General features: G+C 42.9%; 1 protein-coding gene across 1 annotated transcript in view; it reads left to right on the forward strand.

Moving 5' to 3' along the window:
• AGBL1 (AGBL carboxypeptidase 1) overlaps nucleotides 1-21,833 on the forward strand; it is a gene marked incomplete at its 5' end in the record, with an annotated part of 1,093,821 nt that overhangs the window by 49,443 nt on the left and 1,022,545 nt on the right. The window lies entirely within an intron of this gene.

Genomic DNA, 21,833 nt, shown 5'->3' on the forward strand with positions numbered 1-21,833 from the left:
GTCTCAACCTTCTTTATAATTTTAGAAAACAAATTGGCCTAAAATTTTAAAAAATTTAGATTTTTAATTTTTTTTTTGGGAATGTTATATAGCACTCTTCTTTTGTTTATAGCACAAAAAATAAAAATCGCAGAGGTGATCAAATACCACCAAAAGAAAGCTCTATTTGTGGGAGAAAAGGACATAAATTTTATTTGGGTACATCATCGCACAACCGCGCAATTGTCCCTTAAAGTAACGCAGTGCCGAATCGCAAAATATGGCCTGGTCATTAAGGAGGAAAATCATCCGGTCAAGAAGTGGTTAAATTGCTGATATCCTCATTGTATAAATGGACACATAGAAATGATACATTGAAATTACAAAAAAAAAAAATAGTGGTTTTCCCATATCCATAGGCATCTACTTGAGTGCAGGTTTGATGGGTTAGAATATTACAAGTGATCTGTGTCTGGTCGCGGATCAGTGCTGTGTGTTTCCAGTTTGGTGGGTTTAAATATTTATAAAATCCACTCCATTTAAATCTTTAAATGCTCAGAATAAAAGCAGATTTAACCACTTAAGCCCCGGAAGATTTTACCCCCATTCCGACCAGGGGGTATTTTGCGATTCGGCACTGCGTGAATTTAACGCACAATTGCGCGGTCGTGCGACGCTGTACCTAAACGAATTTGACGTCCTTTTTTTCCCACAAACAGAGCTTTCTTTTGGTGGTATTTGATCACCTGTGCGATTTTTTGATCACGCGCTATAAACAAAAAAAGAGCGTCAATTTTGCAAAAATAGCAATATTTTTCACATTTTTCTATATGAAATTCCCCCCAAAAAAAATGTAAAAATCAAAATTTTTAAAAATTTTCAGCCAATTTATTTTATGCTACCTATGTTTGGTAAAAAAAATCGCAAAAAGCGTATTTTGATTGGTTTGCGCAAAAGTTATCGCGTTTACTAACAAAGGGAAAGATTTTTGTCATTTTTGTTGTTTTTTTTTTAACGCGTAATGGCGGCGATCTGCGATTTTTTTTGCGGTACTGCGACATTGCGGCGGACAGATCGGACCCTTGACTGACATTTTTGACACTTTTGGGGTTACCAGTGACATTTCTACAGTAATCAGTGCTATACATATGCACTGTTACTGTAAAAATACACTGGTAGTGAAGGGGTTAACTTTATTTGGAAGGGAGGGGCTGTGTGTGTCCCTAGGGGCGTGGTTTCTACTGTGATTGGCTGTGGCTCTAGCTGTAAGGACACTGATCAACGGATCTACATACCAGATCCGTTTTATCAGTGTCTTTGCAGCGAGGAGAATGACAGGCAGTTTGTTTACACAAGCTGCCTGACATTCTCCCTCTCCCCCGCCGATCGCCGAGTGACCGGCGGACATCGGGTCCGCTGGTCACACGCGCGGGGGGGTCCGTGACCACGCGGGAGCGGGAGCGCGCCCCGGGGGGCGCGCGCTCGCTCCCTAGACCCTCACAAGCAAGCAACGTAGCCCTACGTTAGTTTGCCTGTGAGGGGCTGACCGCCGACGTAGATAGTCGTGCGGCGGTCGGCAAGTGGTTAACTAATTACAAAGTTGCATCTATGTAATATGCCGGCTGCATACTTGCAATGCTTTCTAGGCAAAAGGTGATTTTTTAAATTTTGGATTTGCCTGAATATATCAATGCAGATGTGTCTGATCTACAGAAAACCAAGAAAAACATGCAAGTCAGGGATCCAGGCCATCACGAATCATTATTGTATGATTTTCTGCAAAATGATGACATCTGTATGCATATTTCAAATATTCATCAAATCATCAGCACTGTAATATTATTATTATTATTATTATTATTATTATTATTATTATTATTATACAAGATTTATATTCTCACAAAAAAATTAAATACAATCTTAAACGGAGGAGCAAGCAAGGCAAGTGACATTAACTGCAAGCTGATAGAGAAAATAAAGGTATGAGGTTGAAGTGGAATAGGCTTCCCTGTCAGGTAGACAGAGTAGAATATAGATGGACAGACTATAATAAGGAGTTCCAAGGGAAGGGAGAGTTTCTGAAGAAGTTCTTAGAGTTTGAGAGCAGGAGGTCTTGGGAGGGGCAAAAATAACATATTGCATCAGGGGTGTCCAACCTTTTGATTTCCCCGGGCCACATTGGAAGAAGTGGAATTGTCTGGGGCCACACATAAAATACATTGAATGCATTGAAGGTTTTTTAGAAACTAATGTGGTTTTTATAATTAATTGTACATGCAAGTCCAAAAAAGACTGTTTGTTTTTTGTAACTATGTAATAAAGTTTTTCTTTTTTTATATATACCTTTTGCTTCACATTTTTCTCAAAATACAAGGCATCTCAAACATCCCCTCTCCCCCGTTCTTTTTGGAAAATCCCCTAGGATTTTTTCCAGGCTTTCTATAAAATACACTAACAATAAGGATAGCTGATGAGCAGAAAAAAAGTCAGGCAGATCACAAGTTAACAATCACTGATATACTGTAGAATTGTAGATAATATACAGTACCTATCTGAGTAATAAAACTTGATAATAACTGAAAGCTAATGCGTCAATATCTGGTTGGATGGGTGGAGTAGTAATTCTCAATTAATTCTCAAGATGCTCATCAGATATTTTGGTTCTAATTTTGCCCTTCACAAATATGGGTGCTGCCAAAACTTATATTATGAATAAGGCATGATTGGGAAGAGTTGGAGATTTTAATTCATAAACATCACAGGCCACGGTTTAGGTGATGTTTTGAAATGAGGTTGTAAGGTTAGATCCTCAAAGAATTAAGAGAGTTTTTCAATCAAAGACATTCAAAGAGTGGAGGAAGAGATGGAAGACTGAGGATCAGGACAAACTACCAAAGCCAGCAGAATATTAGCATGCATAAAGAAAGGGATGTATTCCAGAGATAAGACTATAATCCTTCCACTTTATAAAACTCTGGTCCGACCGCATCTGGAGTATTCTGTCCAGTTCTGGTCGCCAGTCCTCAGGAGGGATGTGTTGGAGCTGGAGAGAGTCCAGAGAAGGGCAACTAAACTGATTAGGGAATTGGAGGACCTTAATTATGAAGAGCGTCTGCAATCGCTTGATTTATTCTCCCTGGAGAAGAAACGCCTGAGGGGGGACATGATAGCAATTTATAAATATCTCAATGGTGATCTCGGCATAGAAAAACAGCTATTCAGTCGAAGGGATTGCATGAGGACTCGGGGGCATACAATGCGATTAGAGGAGAAGCGTTTTAACATCAGGCAACGTGGGGGGTTCTTTACTTTTAGGGCTACAATATTGTGGAATTCTCTACCACAAGAGGTGGTTTCTGCGGGAAGTATGGTGGCTTTCAAAAGACTCTTAGACGTACATCTCAAGGATCAGAACATTCAGGGCTATGTGAGATGATTACGGCCACACACACCTATACAGGTTGAACTGGATGGGCTATTGTCTTTATTCAACCTCACCTACTATGTAACTATATGTAACTTGGGATAAGAGGACAGGACGAACTGGGTAACACACAGCCACCATGTTCTTCTAGAATCAATAGCTTGGAGGATATTATAAAGAAAACCTATAAAAAAAAAAAGACTGAAGAGGGTACAAAGGGTTTAGTATAGCGGTTAGCCTTCCTGGAGCTGATATTTTGCTAAGAACTGACTATCCACATATAAATCTGCACTCTGTCACTCTGTAAAGGTAGCCAGCTTGGTAAACAATCAAGGTTTTGATTTTTGTCAGTTCCAAGCTCTCCAAGCGGCAAAGGAGGTGATGGAAGCATAAATCCCCATTAATTTATTACAGGCATTTATAAAGCATTGACAATTTACACAGCGATTTGCCTATTGTACTGTACATTCACATCAGTCCCTGCCATCCAGTAGCTTAAAAGGTCTGAACTCCCTTCCTCACATTTATACATACACATACAAGGGCCAATTTAAACAGGAGCCAATAAATCTACCAGCATGTCTTTAGAGTTTGGAGACAAATTGGAATACCCAGAGCAAACCCATTCAAGCACAGGGAGAACATGAAAACTCTGTGTGTCCTCACCGGGGTCAGGATTTGAACCTACGACTGGGACTAGTGCTACAAGGCAGAAGTACAATAATAATAAAGTAGGAGATTCTGTAAGGTAGAAGTACAAGAATAAATGAAGTAGTAGCAGATTAACCCTTGCCACTGCAGATCCTCAAGTACAGCTCCCTCTCCAGCAAGACTTCAGAAGAACAATGAGTAGCGTACTGTAGTTATGACATCAGCAACAGTCACTACAGTGCTCAGGTAGATACTCCAAAGCTTATTAGATACGAGACAACAGTTGTCAGAGGTAGGTTAGGCAGGACTTGCCTTATGTGATCTAAAACTGTAGATATCCAGCTATGAGGCTACAGTACCAGTAGTGCCTTCTGTGCCTAGGCAATGTCACATGTTAGTAACTTCTGAGGATGAATACAAGGGACAGGGTAGATTTTTGTGGGTTATGCTTAGCTACAAGTAACCCTTCTAGATATTATCTATAAGAAAACAAATCCTTACTTCTTGTATGTATGCCAGCTTTAATAATTTTATTGATGATGCTATACATACCAGAGTATTTCTATACTTGCTGACTGACCTGGATTTGCTGGGAAAGTCCTTTGTTTTAATAAGCTGTTCCGCCACGACTGTGTTTTGGGCAGCTACATTGTCTCTTGGCTCTTGAACTATAACTAGATGAGGGTGCACTTCCCTACGCAACAATAGGCCACTTATCTAAAACATAACCTTTATTATAACTCATAAAAGGTATGTGAATGACCATAACAGGTATGCCTATGGCAGGGGTGTCCAAACTACGGCCCTCCAGCTGTTGTGGAACTACACATCCCATGAGGCATTGTAAATCTCTGACATTCACAGACATACCTAGGCATGATTGGAATTGTAGTTCCTGAACAGCTGGAGGGCCATAATTTGGACACCCCTGGCCTATGGGGTGAGGTCAATGCCACTATATATATAAATCAAAGTTCTATCTCTGTGTGGTAATATTTACATCTACCAAGTATAGTTGGTGAAACTTCTCTTGATATACACATATAGAAAGTATGAGGGTTATTATATCCTATTACAATGGCTCCATGGCTATTTAGAGAAAATATTTTAACCCAAGGTCTACACCCCAACACCAATTGGTATAAAGAGATGGGGGTAAATCTGTCGCTCCTCCCATCCATTGGCCACATACAGTGCCTTGCGAAAGTATTCGGCCCCCTTGAACTTTTCGACTTTTTGCCACATTTCAGGCTACTGTTGTGGAGAAGTTTAAAGCCGGATTTGGATACAAAAAGATTTCCCAAGCTTTAAACATCCCAAGGAGCACTGTGCAAGCGATAATATTGAAATGGAAGGAGTATCAGACCACTGCAAATCTATGAAGACCTGGCCGTCCCTCTAAACTTTCAGCTCATACAAGGAAAAGACTGATAAGAGATGCAGCCAAGAGGCCCATGATCACTCTGGATGAACTGCAGAGATCTACAGCTGAGGTGGGAGACTCTGTCCATAGGACAACAATCAGTCATATACTGCACAAATCTGGCCTTTATGGAAGAGTGGCAAGAAGAAAGCCATTTCTTAAAGATATCCATAAAAAGTGTTGTTTAAAGTTTGCCACAAGCCACCTGGGAGACACACCAAACATGTGGAAGAAGGTGCTCTGGTCAGATGAAACCAAAATCAATGCAAAACGTTATGTTTGGCCTAAAAGCAACACAGCTCATCACCCTGAACACACCATCCCCACTGTCAAACATGGTGGTGGCAGCATCGTGGTTTGGGCCTGCTTTTCTTCAGCAGGGATAGGGAAGATGGTTAAAATTGATGGGAAGATGGATGGAGCCAAATACAGGACCATTCTGGAAGAAAACCTGATGGAGTCTGCAAAAGACCAAAACATAAAGCAAAATCTACAATGGAATGGTTTACAAATAAACATATCCAGGTGTTAGAATGGCCAAGTCAAAGTCCAGACCTGAATCCAATTGAGAATCTGTGGAAAGAACTGAAAACTGCTGTTCACAAACGCTCTCCATCCAACCTCACTGAGCTCAAGCTGTTTTGCAAGGAGGAATGGGCAAAAATTTCTCGATGTGCAAAACTGATAGAGACATGCCCCAAGCGACTTACAGCTGTAATCGCAGCAAAAGGTGGTGCTACAAAGTCTCCCAGGCAGCTTGTGGATCTCTGATCAGTCTTCTCCTTGTATGAGCTGAAAGGTTAGAGGCCAGGTCTTCGTAGATTTGCAGTGGTCTGATACTCCTTCCATTTCAATATTATCGCTTGCACAGTGCTCCTTGGGATGTTTAAAGCTTGGGAAATCTTTTTGTATCCAAATCCGGCTTTAAACTTCTCCACAACAGTATCTCGGACCTGCCTGGTGTGTTCCTTGTTCTTCATGATGCTCTTTGCACTTTAAACGGACCTCTGAGACTATCACAGTGCAGGTGCATTAATGCGGGGACTTGATTACACACAGGTGGATTCTATTTATCATAATTAGTCATGTAGGTCAACATTCGATCATTCAGAGATCCTCACTGAACTTCTGGAGAGAGTTTGCTGCACTGAGCAAGTGACGTATCGATACGTGACAGCTCCTCCCAGGCAAGTGACGTATCGATACGTGACAGCACCTCCCAGGCAAGTGACGTATCGATACGTGACAGCTCCTCCCAGGCAAGTGACGTATCGATACGTGACATCTCCTCCCAGGCAAGTGACGTATCGATACGTGACAGCTCCTCCCAGGCAAGTGACGTATCGATAGGTGACAGCTCCTCCCAGGCAAGTGACGTATCGATACGTGACAGCTCCTCCCAGGCAAGTGACGTATCGATACGTGACAGCTCCTCCCAGGCAAGTGACGTATCGATAGGTGACAGCTCCTCCCAGGCAAGTGATGTATCGATACGTGACAGCTCCTCCCAGGCAAGTGACGTATCGATACGTGACAGCTCCTCCCAGGCAAGTGACGTATCGATAGGTGACAGCTCCTCCCAGGCAAGTGACGTATCGATACGTGACAGCTCCTTCCAGGCAACTGACGTTTCGATACGTGACAGCTCCTCCCAGGCAAGTGACGTATTGATACGTGACAGCTCCTCCCAGGCAAGTGATGTATCGATACGTGACAGCTCCTCCCAGGCAAGTGATGTATCGATACGTGACATCTCCTCCCAGGCAAGTGACGTATCGATACGTGACAGCTCCTCCCAGGCAAGTGACGTATCGATAGGTGACAGCTCCTCCCAGGCAAGTGACGTATCGATACGTGACAGCTCCTCCCAGGCAAGTGACGTATCGATACGTGACAGCTCCTCCCAGGCAAGTGACGTATCGATAGGTGACAGCTCCTCCCAGGCAAGTGATGTATCGATACGTGACAGCTCCTCCCAGGCAAGTGACGTATCGATACGTGACAGCTCCTCCCAGGCAAGTGACGTATCGATAGGTGACAGCTCCTCCCAGGCAAGTGACGTATCGATACGTGACAGCTCCTTCCAGGCAACTGACGTTTCGATACGTGACAGCTCCTCCCAGGCAAGTGACGTATTGATACGTGACAGCTCCTCCCAGGCAAGTGACGTATCGATACGTGACAGCTCCTTCCAGGCAAGTGATGTATCGATACGTGACAGCTCCTCCCAGGCAAGTGATGTATCGATACGTGACAGCTCCTCCCAGGCAAGTGATGTATCGATACGTGACAGCTCCTCCCAGGCAAGTGACGTATCGATACGTGACTTTGCCTGGGAGAGCCCCTCTGCCGACGTTTAAATAAAGTAAGAGAATATTTCTCCATGAAGCAGCCTGCAATACGTGAGACATAATATATTACAGGTAAGTGATGGACTGGAAATTAATTTTTGACTAAGCTCCGGCTTTAAGCATTGGAAATAATCAGAGATAAAAAAATGCAATGAATTGTATTACATGTTCTAAAAGCATTCCATACAGTGCTGCTTCCTGCTTACTTGCTCCAAGATTTATGGATTGCATCATAGTGAGCAGAAAATTGAAACCCCGAGCAAAACTTCATTGAAATCCTGCAAACCCAGCACTATAACTAACTGCGCTGAGTGTATTCTGAAGATTCTTCATTTTGTTTGGCAAGAATGTGACCACCTGCTCCAAATTGTTTTTTTTTTTACTTTTATCTCAACAAATTAGATTGCTCATAAAACTCATTTTAGCAGAGTGAGGGCAGAAATTTGTTGAATGACTTTTGGAGAGATACCGCTGCTTACAAGCTTTTCTGTATGACTCACCATTATTTCAATTATAGTCATTGTGTGCATAGTACCTAATTCAGCCATATGTGAGATTTAGGATAATCGCAGTGCTTTGCTGGGAATCCCTGGGGTACATCTGAATTGTAACAAATATATATTTGGCTAAAGGTGATGTAAATACTTGGAAAAACAAGACACTCTAGTCAATGTTTTTTCTTTTTTTTTTTTGTGGTTTATGCTGATCTGATGTCTTCTGTAAGAAATATGTAATCAATCAAACGTATGCTTTTTAATTAAAAAGGGAACACACTGAAGCTAATGAAAACCCATGCAGAAGACGATCGGAATAAAACAATATTTTAGAGGCACTCAGGACTGCTGTTAGAAATCACGGGGCCCTGTACAGCCTACCTCGCAGGGCTCCCCCTCCCTCTCTAATATAGACAATATTTTCACTAAAAATACACTAAAATCATTATTAGCGGACACAAACATAACAGTAAACTTCTGTGAATTAGCTCTTTTTAATTGTTTTTTTTTTTACATAAAAAAATATATAATTTAGTTTAAAAAAATAAAAAATATATTAAAATGTTTACAATTATTTTATTATTTTATTTTAAAAAGTTTTAAATACATTTATTACAATGTTTATTATTTTTTTTTTTTTTTACAATTTGTTATTTTTTTACAGCGCTGCAAGGGGGGGGGGGGGGGGCAGCACAGTGAAGGCACACGGGGAGGGAGGGGATCAGAAGCAGGCAGAACAGGGAGGGGGATCGGTGTCGGAGAAGCAATTACAGGAGAACGATGCCCTCTGTCTGTGTCTCTCCCAGCAGTAGCTGAAAGCTGGCAGGAGAGGGTGAAACTGGCTTTCAGCTGCTGCAGAGAGCCGCACAGCGCTTCCTTCTGTAATTGCCCCTCCGCCCAACCACACACCGATTCTCCATGTTGTTGGGGCCCCCCTGTGTGCCCAGGCCCCCCCTACCCCCTACAGGAGGACTGTGGTCCCCCCCTATCAGTGGCCCTGGAGGCACTTACTGAGCAGCAAAATTATTCTAACATTAACAGATTATGTATAGTTTATATGATGTCCTCATCTCCAGTGATACAAAAGTGATATAAGCAAGGGTGAGTAATATAGAAAATAGATACAATGTTTCCAGTGAGAAGTACTTACAGCTGTATAGCAAAGCATGAATAGAAATAACTTGATCAGGGGTGTCAAACTCAATTTAATCGCCGGCCACATTAGCATTATGGTTACCCTCAAAGGGTCAGTTGTATCAGTAGGACTAGATTTCCAGAGCCCACCACTCTCCCTTACATCAGATGCCAAGATCCTTCCCACCATCAGAATCAGTGCTAAAAATATGCACTGTTACTGTAATAATTACAATGGCAGGGAAGGGGTTAACATTTTGGGTGATCAAGGGATTAAATGTGAGCCTAGAGGAGGTATTCAAACTGTATGGGGGCAGGGCTTGTGAAATGATCATAGAGACCTGTGATCCTACATAGAAGGATCACAGGCACTCTGTGATCATTCCAGAGAGAAGAACGGTGAGCTGTGTTTACAACAGCTGACCGTTCTTCTCTCTCAGTGGGGAACGATCGTGGGTGTCAGACGGCAATCGGAGCCACCTGCCCTGTGCATCGGAGTCCCCGCTGCCGAGTAGGGGGCGGGAGCACACCGCCAGCGGCGCACGCTCGCCTCCTAGCTGCAGGTGCGCAACCGACGTATACCTATGTGGGTTCGCGCAGGAGGGGCTGCCTGCCGCAGTATAACTGCCGCGGGCAGTCCTTAAGTGGTTAATTGGCTCCTGTCTAAATTGGCCTGCATATGTATGAATGCGAGTTAGGGACCTTAGATTGTAAGCTCCTCCTCCCCTATTTATTTTTGTATCTAAACCCAAAACCAAAAATGTAATATACTGCAGCTTAGTAGTCCTTGGTGTGGTGGCTGCATTTCTTGTTTTTTTCAAGTTTCTTTTCTTTATTTTCACCTGTTAATCCCACATATAATAAATTTCTTCTTTTTGGGTGGCTACCTCACTCCTCCATTGCATTTATGGAGATAGCCATGGTTGTCATCTTAGGTTGCTCTTCTGATATGGACTACAAACATATCTATATCTCTTCTAAGCTTGAAGTTAGTCATTGGATACAAGGTTCAAGTCACATGCTCCCCCATACCCAGAAACTATTTACATGTTTCAACAAGCTTCATCACTGGGCATCCTGAACATGTTGATGCAATGTGGCCATTTGGCTCACCCATGCCATGTGGATTATGGTAGCAGCCTGGGCATACTTCAGTTGATGCGATCGTCTATGGACCAAGTGGAAACTTTGTATCTAATGACGATGAAAAGATTCATCTATCTAACATATGAATGGATTGTCTTTATAAGGCTCCATGTACACGGGACCCTGGAAATGGCCGTTTAGGAGCAGTTGGGAGCGTTTTTTTCAGAAGCCCCTGAACCCATCTACATTTTATCTTATCTGTCCATGTACACCAGGTCGTTTACAGTCATTTGCAGGCAGTTGCGTTCAGGGACTGTTTTTAGAACGCAATTATTTGCGTTCGAATCGTGTGTTTCCCGGCGTTGCAAACGCACAAACGCGTCCGAACGCGATGACCCGCGTTTAGCGTTCGCGTTTTTCCATTTAAAGGGGAATCATTTTTTTTACCTCTAGGAACGGTTCTAGACGCAAACGCCCGCTAAACGCCCGCTAAACGCGGGTACAAACGCGACCGAACGGACGTTTCAAACGTCCTAAAAATTCCAGCATTCAAAGGGACTTTTAACAACGTCCCGTGTACATGGAGCCTAAGGGTATTGCTAATAAGAAAAGATGCAGTTCTATGGAAAAAAGTACTTGGGAGCTTGAATGCGATCACATACTGTATATGAAATAGGAATGGTTGTAAAAGGAATCTCTGTAAGAAGTGTTTTGATATTTATACTAGCGCTTTGATATTTATTTGAACTGTATGACCTGCCAACCTTGAAAGCAATGGGCACAGGAGGAGTAAATAATGTGATCGCTGAGCGGCTTCAAGTGATTCAACGGTATGCAGCAGCGCAGGTTGATGTGTTTACACGTTTGGCAATGCTGCTCTGTCTTTTCAGATTCAAAATGCTTTTTATTGTAAAAGAAAAGTGGAGAGGAAAAAAAAAAAAGGAAGGAAGTTAACAAGGGATAGAAAGATAAAGAGATCACAACAGTAAAGATACAAAACGTATCAAATCACAAAGTGCTATTTGTGACAAATAAGCTACATGGAAAAAAACCAGACTGGGCAGTAGTTAGTGGGATAAATGGTGCCACGTATGTCAGTGGGAGGAATGATGTCCCTATGTCAGCGGTCTTTGGGAGGAATGGTGCCCCTATGTAAGCCGTCAGTTGGAGGAATGGTGCCCCTGTGTCAGTGATCAGTGAGAGGAATGGTGCCCCCATGTCAGAGGTCAGTGGGAGGAATGATGTCCCTATGTCAGCAACCAGTAAGAGGAATGGTGCTGCTATGTCAGCAGTCAGTGGGAGGAATGGTGCCCATATGCCAGCAATCAGTGGGAGGAATGGTGCCCCGATGGCATCAGTTAGTGGGAGGAATGGTGCCCCTATGTCAGCGGTCAGTGGAACGAATGGTGCTCTTATGTAATGGTCAGTAAGAACAATGGTGCTCCAATGTAAATGGTCAGTGGGAGGAATGGTGCTCCTATGTTAGCGACCAGTGGAAGGACTGGTGCCCATGTGTCAATGATCAATGTAAGGAATGGTGACCCTTTATCAGCAATTAGTGGGAGGAATGGTGCCCCTATGCCAGTGATCAGTGGGGGGAATGATGTTCCTATGTCAGCAATAAGTGGGAGGAATGGTGCTCCTGTGTCAGCAGTCAGTGGGGGAAACAGTGCACCCATGTCAGCGGTCAGTGAAACGAATGCTGCTCTCATGTAATGGTCAGTAAGATCAGTAGGAGCATTGGTGCCCCCATGTCAGTGGTCAGTGGGAGGAATGTGCATCCTATATCAGCAATTAGTGGGAGGAATGGTGCCCCTATGTCAGCAATCAGTGGGAAGAATGGTGCTCCTATGTCAGCAGTCAGTGGGAGGAATGGTGCCTGTATGCCAGCAGTGAGTGGGAGAAACAGTGACCCTATGTCAGCAGTCAATGGTGCCCCTTTGTTAGCGGTCAGTAGGAGGAATGGTGTCCCTATGTTAGCGGTCAGTGGAACGAATGGTGCTCTTATGTAATGGTCAGTAAGAGAAATGGTGCCCCCATGTCAGTGGGAGGAATGGTGCCCATGTGTCAATGATCATTGGTGAACCTGTGTCATTTGGGGAAATGGTGCCCCTATATCAGGAAATTTCACCCCCCAACATTGGTGTTTAGTAAGACTTACCTCACATGTTCCATAACCTGTGCCATCCCTCTTGTCCCTGGCTACACATGCACCATTGGATAAGAGACCACTCCATCTGTAGGCGCCTGTTACACTACAGGGTGCTGGAAAGCTCTGTGCTCCAGTGTCTGCCACCTGGTGGCACTTATAACCACAGGGGCTCCACCAAAGCGGTTTGAAATGAGAAAGCTCTGCATGCATACACCACAAGCTCCCTGAAGGAAGTAGTTTGGGTACCACTGATGTAAATTTTTCAAGGCTGTGCAGCTCAATAGTTAGGTGGGACACATGGACCCGAGCAAGGACCACTGAAATAACAGCACATTAGGATCAGAGAGATTCAAGTAGCATAGGGTATCAAAAGATTTTTAACACAGGAGTTGCCACCTACACACATTCATCAATCAGTCATTAGATATCAGCAACAGCTTTCTTCTTCTAGGTGATCCTGGATATTGGAGCACTGGAACCGATGAGCTGCTAACAGACAGATGAATGATTTCCACTTAGCACCAAGAACACCCACTGGCTTTTTACAGCTTGAGCATGCAAAAAATGTATAGATTGCCACCTCAATCTACTGATACTAGAAAGACCTAAAAAAGACTTTAAAGTGACTATAAATTCTAGCTTTAAGAAAAAAAATGATATTCCAGTGTGTATTCTTAACTTAAAAAGCCCCTTCTATTGCTCTTAGCCTCCTCCAAATCTCCAAATTCTTTTTTTTTTTTGATCTGACTTGCTAGTAGAGGGTGGCCACATTAGTTCTCCATGGTCCCACTGTATGTAGGAATGTAGCCACCCTATCTTGCTCCCTCCTGAGATGGACTTTGGGATTTGTGGTGTGTATGGGGCAGTGCATATGACCCCAATGAATGTGTCCTGCTCATTTAAAACAAATGGAAGTGAGGGAGGGGGGGGGGGGAGGGGGTAGAAGGATTAAGGTAGAAAAACAGAGTAGGAAACAATTTAACCACTTTACCACCGGATTTTGCTGTCTTACGTCCAGGCCACTTTTTGCGATTCGGCACTGTGCGAATTTAACTGACAATTGCGCAGTCGTGCGACGTCTTACCCAAACAAAATTTATGTCTTTTTTTTCCCCACAAACAGAGCTTTCTTTTGGTGGTATTTGATCACCTGTGCGATTTTTACTTTTTGCGCTATAAACAAAAAAATAGCGTAAATTTTGAAAAAATAATATTTTTCACATTTTTTTTTTATATGAAATTCCCCCCAAAAAAATGTAAAAATCAAAATTTTTTAAAATTTTTGGCCAATTTGTTTTCTGCTACACATGTTTGGTAAAAAAAATCACAATAAGTGTATTTTGATTGGTTTGCGCAAAAGTTATTGCGTTTACTAACTAAGGGAAAGATTTCTGTCATTTTTGGTGTTTTTTTTTTAACGAGTAATGGCGGCAATCTGCGATTTTTTTTGCGGGACTGCGACATTGCGGCGGACAGATCGGACCCTTGAATGACATTTTTGACACTTTTGGGGGTACCAGTGACATTACTACAGTAATCAGTGCTATATATATGCACTGTTACTGTAAAAATGACACTGGCAGGGAAGGGGTTAATTTTATTGGAGAGGGAGGGGTTAATGTATGCCTGGTGCTTACTAACGTGTGTGGGGGGAGGTGACTGAGTGACACAGGGACAGATCGCAGGTTCAGCTATGCTGAACCCTGCAATCTGTCACTGTCTGTCACTTAGGAGATCCGCCCGCTTTGTTTACACAAGCGGGCGGATCTCCAAACTCGATTCCCCGACGATCGGGGAAGAGCGGCGGTGATTACCGCCGCTCCTCCCCTGGCCCGACTCCCGCTGTGACTGAATACAGCGGGAGCGAGCCTCCGGCGGCGCGCGCATGCGACGCCCACAAGGCGAGGAGTCCAGCGAAGTAGACCTACGTCGCTGGAAGGGAACTAACCACTTTGCCGCAGTAGAGCTCGAGTGAGCGGTTGGCAAGTGGTTAATGAAAATAGATTACAGGTCCATTAAGCAGTGGATGTGTATGGATTATTTTTGGAGAATAGGATATTTAGTGTCACTTTAAAGCACAACCGAATTCTCTCAATCAACACAAACTATTTTTAATGATTATTCTGGTTGCATTAGTAAATAGATAGGAAGGTATATTATATTTACTTGTTTTAAAAAAAATATATATTTTTACATTTCTTCAGTTATTTCCTGGTTCGTGCCCTAGGCCAAAATGATGTCATACTTCCCAGAAGTCGTCATGGGCATTTTTTTTCTTTTATCTGGAGGAGTGGAGGGGGGATTTTCTCATCTAAGCACACCCTTCTGTTTGCATAGTTGTCTGCATGGCTAGCTCTGAGGAAGGGGGCATGTCCTCTGAAACACGTCAGTTTGTAATCAAATTGTTGACATCGCAATAACAAATATTGTAGCAATACTAAATATCCATATAAAGTCTATATCCAAAGCAGGGAACAGCAAAGATACCCATCAGATAGTGGATAGTTCATGTGACATATAAACATCCAGGTGTACAAGGGTGTTCACCCCCACCACTAAAGTCTAATGTGTCCGCTCACCTCAAACCAATGACCACTTTTTAACTTGATTCATGCACTGGAGGCGTTTTGATATCCATGGTATCTTAGCCTAAAAATAGGCATGGTGACTACATGGCCCCATTCCTGCTGACGAAATCCCGCCCAGGGCGTAACGCATACAGGAGGAGGAGCCATGTTGCTGACATCACCCGCGGCTATCTTTGGATCGAGTTGTACGATTGCTGACTGATGATTCTGATAATACAGCCAAGCGCTGGATTATGTAAGTGTCATTTTAACATTTTCAAGTAAAAGTGTTTGAAACAGAGAGCACTATCTCCTTTTTAATCTTGGATATACCCGGAGATGTCATTATCCCGGAAAACAGCGGCATCATTATCCAGCCTGTAGGGGAGAGCAGGAATTGAAGACGACGATAAGAGAAGGGTGCACCGACCTAGTGCATTACCACTAAAAAGGTTTATACATTTTTTTTTAAAAAAAAATCATATTATACTCACAAACAATTGTAGCTAGCACACATGTAAACATGATCAACACAAGATCTCCAAGGTAGCCAAGGCACTGTGCGGTGCTGGATAGCATGCAGATGTCTGCATGGATCTGCTAAGGCTACTCTGATGCGTTTCGAGGGCGAACCCTGAAAATCTTTAACCACTTGCCGACTGCCTAACGACGATTTACGTCGGCAGTCAGCCCCTCACAAGCAAAGTGACGTAGATCTACGTTGCTAGCCTGTGAGGGTCTAGGGAACGAGCGCGCGCCCCCGGAGGCGTGCTCCCGGAGGCGCGCTCCCGCGTGGTCATGGACCCCCCCGCGCGTTTGACTGGCAGACCCGATGTCCGCCGGTCACTCTGCGATCGCCGCTGCAGAGGGAGAAAGTCAGGCGGCTAATGTAAACAAGCCGCCTGTCATTCTCCCCTGTGTAGAAACAACGATCACATGGTTCTACTATGTAGGACCGTTGATCATTGTTCCTACAGCCCAAGCCACAGCCAATCACAGTTAGAATCACGCCCCTAGGGACACACACAGCCCCTCCCTCTCAAATAAAGTTAACCCCTTCAGTACCAGTGTCATTTTGCAGTAACAGTGCATATGTACAGCATTGATTACTGCAGTAATGTCACTGGTAACCCAAAAAGTGTCAAAAATGTCAGTCAAGGGTCCGATCTGTCCGCCGCAATGTCGCAGTACCGCAAAAAAAATCGCAGATCGCCGCCATTACGCGTTAAAAAAAAAAAAAAAAACAACAAAAAATGACAAAAATCTTTCCCTTTCTTAGTAAACGCGATAACTTTTGCGCAAACCAATCAAAATACGCTTTTTGGGATTTTTTTTTACCAAACATATGTAGCATAAAACAAATTGGCCAAAAATGTTAAAAAAATTTTGATTTTTACATTTTTTTTTTTGGGGAATTTCATATGAAAAAATGTGAAAAATATTGCTATTTTTGCAAAACTGACGCTATTTTTTTTGTTTATAGCGCATGATCGAAAAATCGCACAGGTGATCAAATACCACCAAAAGAAAGCTCTGTTTGTGGGGAAAAAAAGGACGTCAAATTCGTTTAGGTACAGCGTCACACGACCGCGCAATTGTCCGTTAAAGTCACGCAGTGCCGAATCTCAAAATACTCCCTGGTCAGGAAGGGGGTAAAATCTTCCGGGGCTTAAGTGGTTAAAATTACACTTACAAAATCCAGCACTTGGCTGTGTGCATATCAGAATCATCGGTCAGCCATGCAGACATCTGCATTCTATCCAGCACCGCACAGTGCCTTGGCTACCTTGGAGATCTTGTGTTGATCATGTTTACATGTGTGCTATCTACAATTGTTTTGTGAGCATAACCTATATTTAAAAAAAAATAAATTAATAAACCTTTTTAGTGGTAATGCACTAGGTCGGTGCTCCCTTCTCTTATCATTGTCTTCTAGTGGATACCCTTGGTCCTGACTCTGAGGGGCCACAAGTGATACCAACAAAAGACCATTGAACACCTATATATTTTATTCCCCCATCTTACACCACTTGTGTGCAGGAGATATGTTTTTAATTTTGGAGAGTGCGATTTGACCTGCCTGTTAACTCAGGGGTCATTGATTTGAGGTGAGCGGTCACATTAGCCTTTGGCGGTGGGACTGAACACCAGGGCTGCCATCAGGGGGGTACAGCCCATACAGATGTAGGGGGCCTGGGCGTCCCGAGGGGCCCAGTCCCTCGGGATGCCCCGTGCTCCAAGTTGGCACCTATTTTGTTCCTTTCCTCCCCTACACTGACAACCAGTCCCGACTCCCGCTGATGCCACCTGCTGCACTGGCTCCTGACTCCTATCCTGCCGCTGGCCACCGCTGTCAAAATGATTGGTTGCTAGGACCGCCTGGCATCCTTGCGATCAATCCTATGCATTCACAGGCCCCCGCAGAGAAGGAGGATGTAACCTGGTGGTCAGGCCTGGAGGGCCCAGGCCTAAAGCTGTGTAAGGGGCCCCAAAATTTCTGATGGCTGCCCTGCTGAACACCCTTGTACACCTGAATGTTTATATGTTACAAGCACTATCCACCATCTGATGGGCATCTTTGCTGTTTCTTATGTTTTATATGGATATTTTGTATTGCTACAATATTTGTTATTGCTCTGCACTTTTTTTCTTACTTATCTAATGTTACAGATAGTGCGGAATACACCTTTAGAGCCGGTTCACAATACTCCGACTTGGTCGCCTGACAAGTAGCTCCCAATGCTGTGCAATGGAACCGTTCTAATCAGAGCGACTCAAGTCGCTCCGACCTAGAAAAAGGTTCCTGTACTATTTTTCAGCAAAGTCGGAGCGACTTGCATTGACTTCTATTATGAGAAGTCGTTTGCAAGCCGCGATGAAGTTGTGCAGCACAGGCGACTTCAAAGTCGCCCAAAGTTGGGGCGACTTTGAGTCGGATTAGTGTGAACCGGCTCTTAATATTCAGTTCGCACTTTTTTTAATATATTTTGATATTTTATATTGACTTCTAAATAATAGTGTACCGATTGTGCCAATCGTTTTAATTTATATATTGTTGCCATCGCCCATGCCTGGAGTTTATTTACGCAAATCCTGTTGCCAAATTTGTTTGTGAGTATTCATTTGTTGTTTTAGTATTCATTAAAGTTGTATGGTGGCAATGCACTAGGCGTTTGCATCCTATTGTGTGTTTTTACAGTTGTCTAAACCACTTTTTCTCAACCTTTTTTCAGTCAAGGCACCCTTTAAAATGATGGACAGTCTTTAGGCACCGCATTCTAAAATGTAAAAAACTGTTCCAATAGTTTTACATAATGCAACAACATCCACACATGTAGGACACCCAGCGTTAGAGGTGATTTTTTTCTTCCAAAGCGAATACACTTTTGCACGCTGGTACTACTAGTATTCCATTGTTTCTCCTCTCCCTCAGTTCCTCTCCATCAGTCCGCTAAGGTCACCCCAGTGCCGAGGGAGAAAGGCAGAGGGGGTTCAAACAAGGATGCTGTGGAGGCAACTGACATCCTCCTTATCAACTGATGATATCATTGGTTGTTAGGGTGCCAGTATCTAGAAGGTTGTAATGGTGCATAATGACATTTTTGATTAATTTTTAGGCATTTTGCCAAGGCACCCCTGAAAAAGCCTCAAGGCACCCTGGTTGAAAAAGGCTGGTCTAAAGATTACCCGATCTGAGGAGGGCTGTATCAGATTGAGCATTACGTTTGAACACCATTAACCGCTTCCGTACCGCCCACGGCCGACTTACTGCGGCAGGGCGGCCCTCCTGCATGAAACGACGTAGACCTACATCGGTCGTGCGCCTGCAGCTAGGGGGCGAGTGCGCGCCCCCCACTCGGCAGCAGGGACTCCGATGCACGGGCAGGCAGCTCCGATTGCCACCAGCCACCCGCGATCGCTCCCCGCTGAGAGAGAAGGATGGTCGGCTGTTGTAAACACAGCTGACCCTTCTTCTCCCTGGAATGATCACAGAGCTCCTGTTATCCTTCTATATAGGATCACAGGTCTCTATGATCTTTTCACAAGCCACCCCCCCATACAGTTAGAAAACACTCCCCTAGGCTCACATTTAACCCCTTGATCACCCACAGTGTTAACCCCTTCCCAGCCAGTGTCATTATTACAGTAACAGTGCGTATTTTTAGCATTGATTACTGTAGTAATGTCACTGGTCCCCCCAAAAGTGTCAAAAATGTCAGTTAGGGGTCCGATCTGCCTGCCGCAATGTCGCAGTCCCGCTAAAAATCGCAGATCGCCACCATTACTAGTAAAAAAAAACAAAAAAAAAACAATAAAAATTACATAAATCATTCCCGTAGTTAGTAGACACAATAATTTTTGCACAAACCAATCAAAATATGTAGCAGAAAACAAATTGGCCTAAAATGTTAAAAAATTTAGATTTTTACATTTTTTTTTTTTGAGAATTTTATATAGCAGAATGTGAAAAATATTGTTTTATTTTCACAATTGTCGCTCTTTTTTTGCTTATAGCGCAAACAACTAAAAATCGCAGAGGTGATCAAATACCGCCAAAAGAAAGCTCTAGTTGTGGTAAAAAAAGGACATCAATTTTATTTGGGTACAGCGTCGCACGACCGCGCAACTGTCCGTTAAATTAACGCAGTGCCGAATCCCAAAATATGGCCTGGTCATTAACCTCCCTGGCAGTATGATTCTTTCGGATTTTAGGTGCTGAAAGCGGTACCATTATTTTGCATGTAATTCTTAAGAATGAGCAGCCCAAACCAAATATTTACATAGGATTTTTTTTTTACTGTGCGTTCGTCTTTATAACACCTCGGGTATGATAAAGTTTGAAACACAAAATCATAAATTATAATATAATAAATAACTATAAATAAGTTACGTATGTATGTATACATATATATACACGTATATATATATATATATATACAGTAAAACTGCAGGAAAGGGCACTGGGGGGCAAACTAATGTGACTATATTTTATTTTGCAATGTATCAGTGTGTTTGGTGTGTTTTACTTTTGAATTTGCCGCTGGTTCCACCCCCCTGTGAACGTCACGTCGCAGGAGATGGAAGACGGGGTACGGAGAGGATCGGGAGGAAGATCTGTTGCCGCACACTGCCGGGGTACATCGCTGGATCCCGGTGACAAGGTAAGTAACCCCTCTACCAGGATCCAGCGATCTTCCTAGTGGTACCCCGAGTGTGGCTCGGGGTTAACGCTTTTGGCACTGAAATTTAACCCCGAGCCACACTCAGGAATACCGCTAGGACGATTAAGGGGGAAAATCTTCCGGTCCAGAAGTGGTTAAGGGTACCTCTACTTGAAAGCCGAAGTGTAGTTGAGACCTTCTTTCTGCATGCCTGAACTAAGGGCAGATAGATTCCAGGAAGTATATTGCAAGCAATACATGAATCATCTGCTCCTTATCAAGATGGCCATAGCTAGAAGCGCTAGGGGTTTTTTTTCAAAGTGATTTCTCAACAAAATAAAGCAAGGAGACATAGATGGATGGCTGAGTTTGAGCGGTTTTAGTTTGAGGTGCACAGATACAGTTTAGTTCCACTTTAAGACCATAAAATGTATAATTTAATAGCAAGATTCAGTAAAAAAGAAAAAAAAATGTTTGTTTGTATTATTGGCACTGACTAGCGGCGAGTCCTGTTTACTAAGCAGCGATTTATGAAGGCCCTTTGAGGTCCATCTCTCTACGGAGAATCTGATACCAACCAAGGATCTGCACAAGGAAACCTGGTCTTAGCAGAGTTGTATAAAGTACTCGAAACCCATACTTGAGTAAAAGTACAAGTGTTCAATCAAAAAGTGACTTGAGTAGAAGTGGAAGTGCTTGATCAAAAAGTGACTTGAGTAGAAGTACTAAAGTATTCAACATTTTTTCTACTTAAGTATTGCAAGTAGTTTTTTTAAAAATGTTGCTACTCAAGTACTGAAAGTAAAAGTACCAGTAGTTTTGAAAAAAAAAATTGCTACTCAAGTACTGAAAGTAAAAGTACAAGTACTGTGTTATGTAGTTATTAAAGAAAGAAGTCAAAAGTTTGAACATCATATTGTTTTTTATTATTTCAAATGCAGCTTTTATTTATACATACAGAAGCTTTTATTTTCGTATGCGCTGATAATACTCATGTTTTGAGCTTCATGAAACCTGCCATCTACTGTTCTGGCCGTGGTAATTTTTATAATAGTAACGAGTAACTATGCAGCACAAAAAAAAATATTGGAGTAGAAGTATTGAAATCATTGAAAAAATGTAGTGAAGTAAAAGTGGAAGTAGGAGAAAAAAATTCTACTCTAGGAAAGTACAGATACCGCCTTTCCGTACTTAAGTACAGTAGTGAAGTAGTTCTACTTAGTTACTATACATCTCTGGGTCTTAGTTACGAGAGAATTTCTCTAAGTTCCCTCAACTAAGCAAGAAATAGGAACAAAGAAAATGATGCTTGAGTATTGAAAGTGAAGTACTTTACCGAGAACCAGCAAACTCCTATTATAGAAAAAAGACCATAGCAATAACAGTCAGGAACAGTCAGTAAATCAAGCCA

This window comes from Pelophylax lessonae, assembly GCF_965119305.1.
Source record: "Pelophylax lessonae genome assembly, chromosome: 4".
Taxonomy (NCBI): Eukaryota; Metazoa; Chordata; class Amphibia; order Anura; family Ranidae; genus Pelophylax; species Pelophylax lessonae.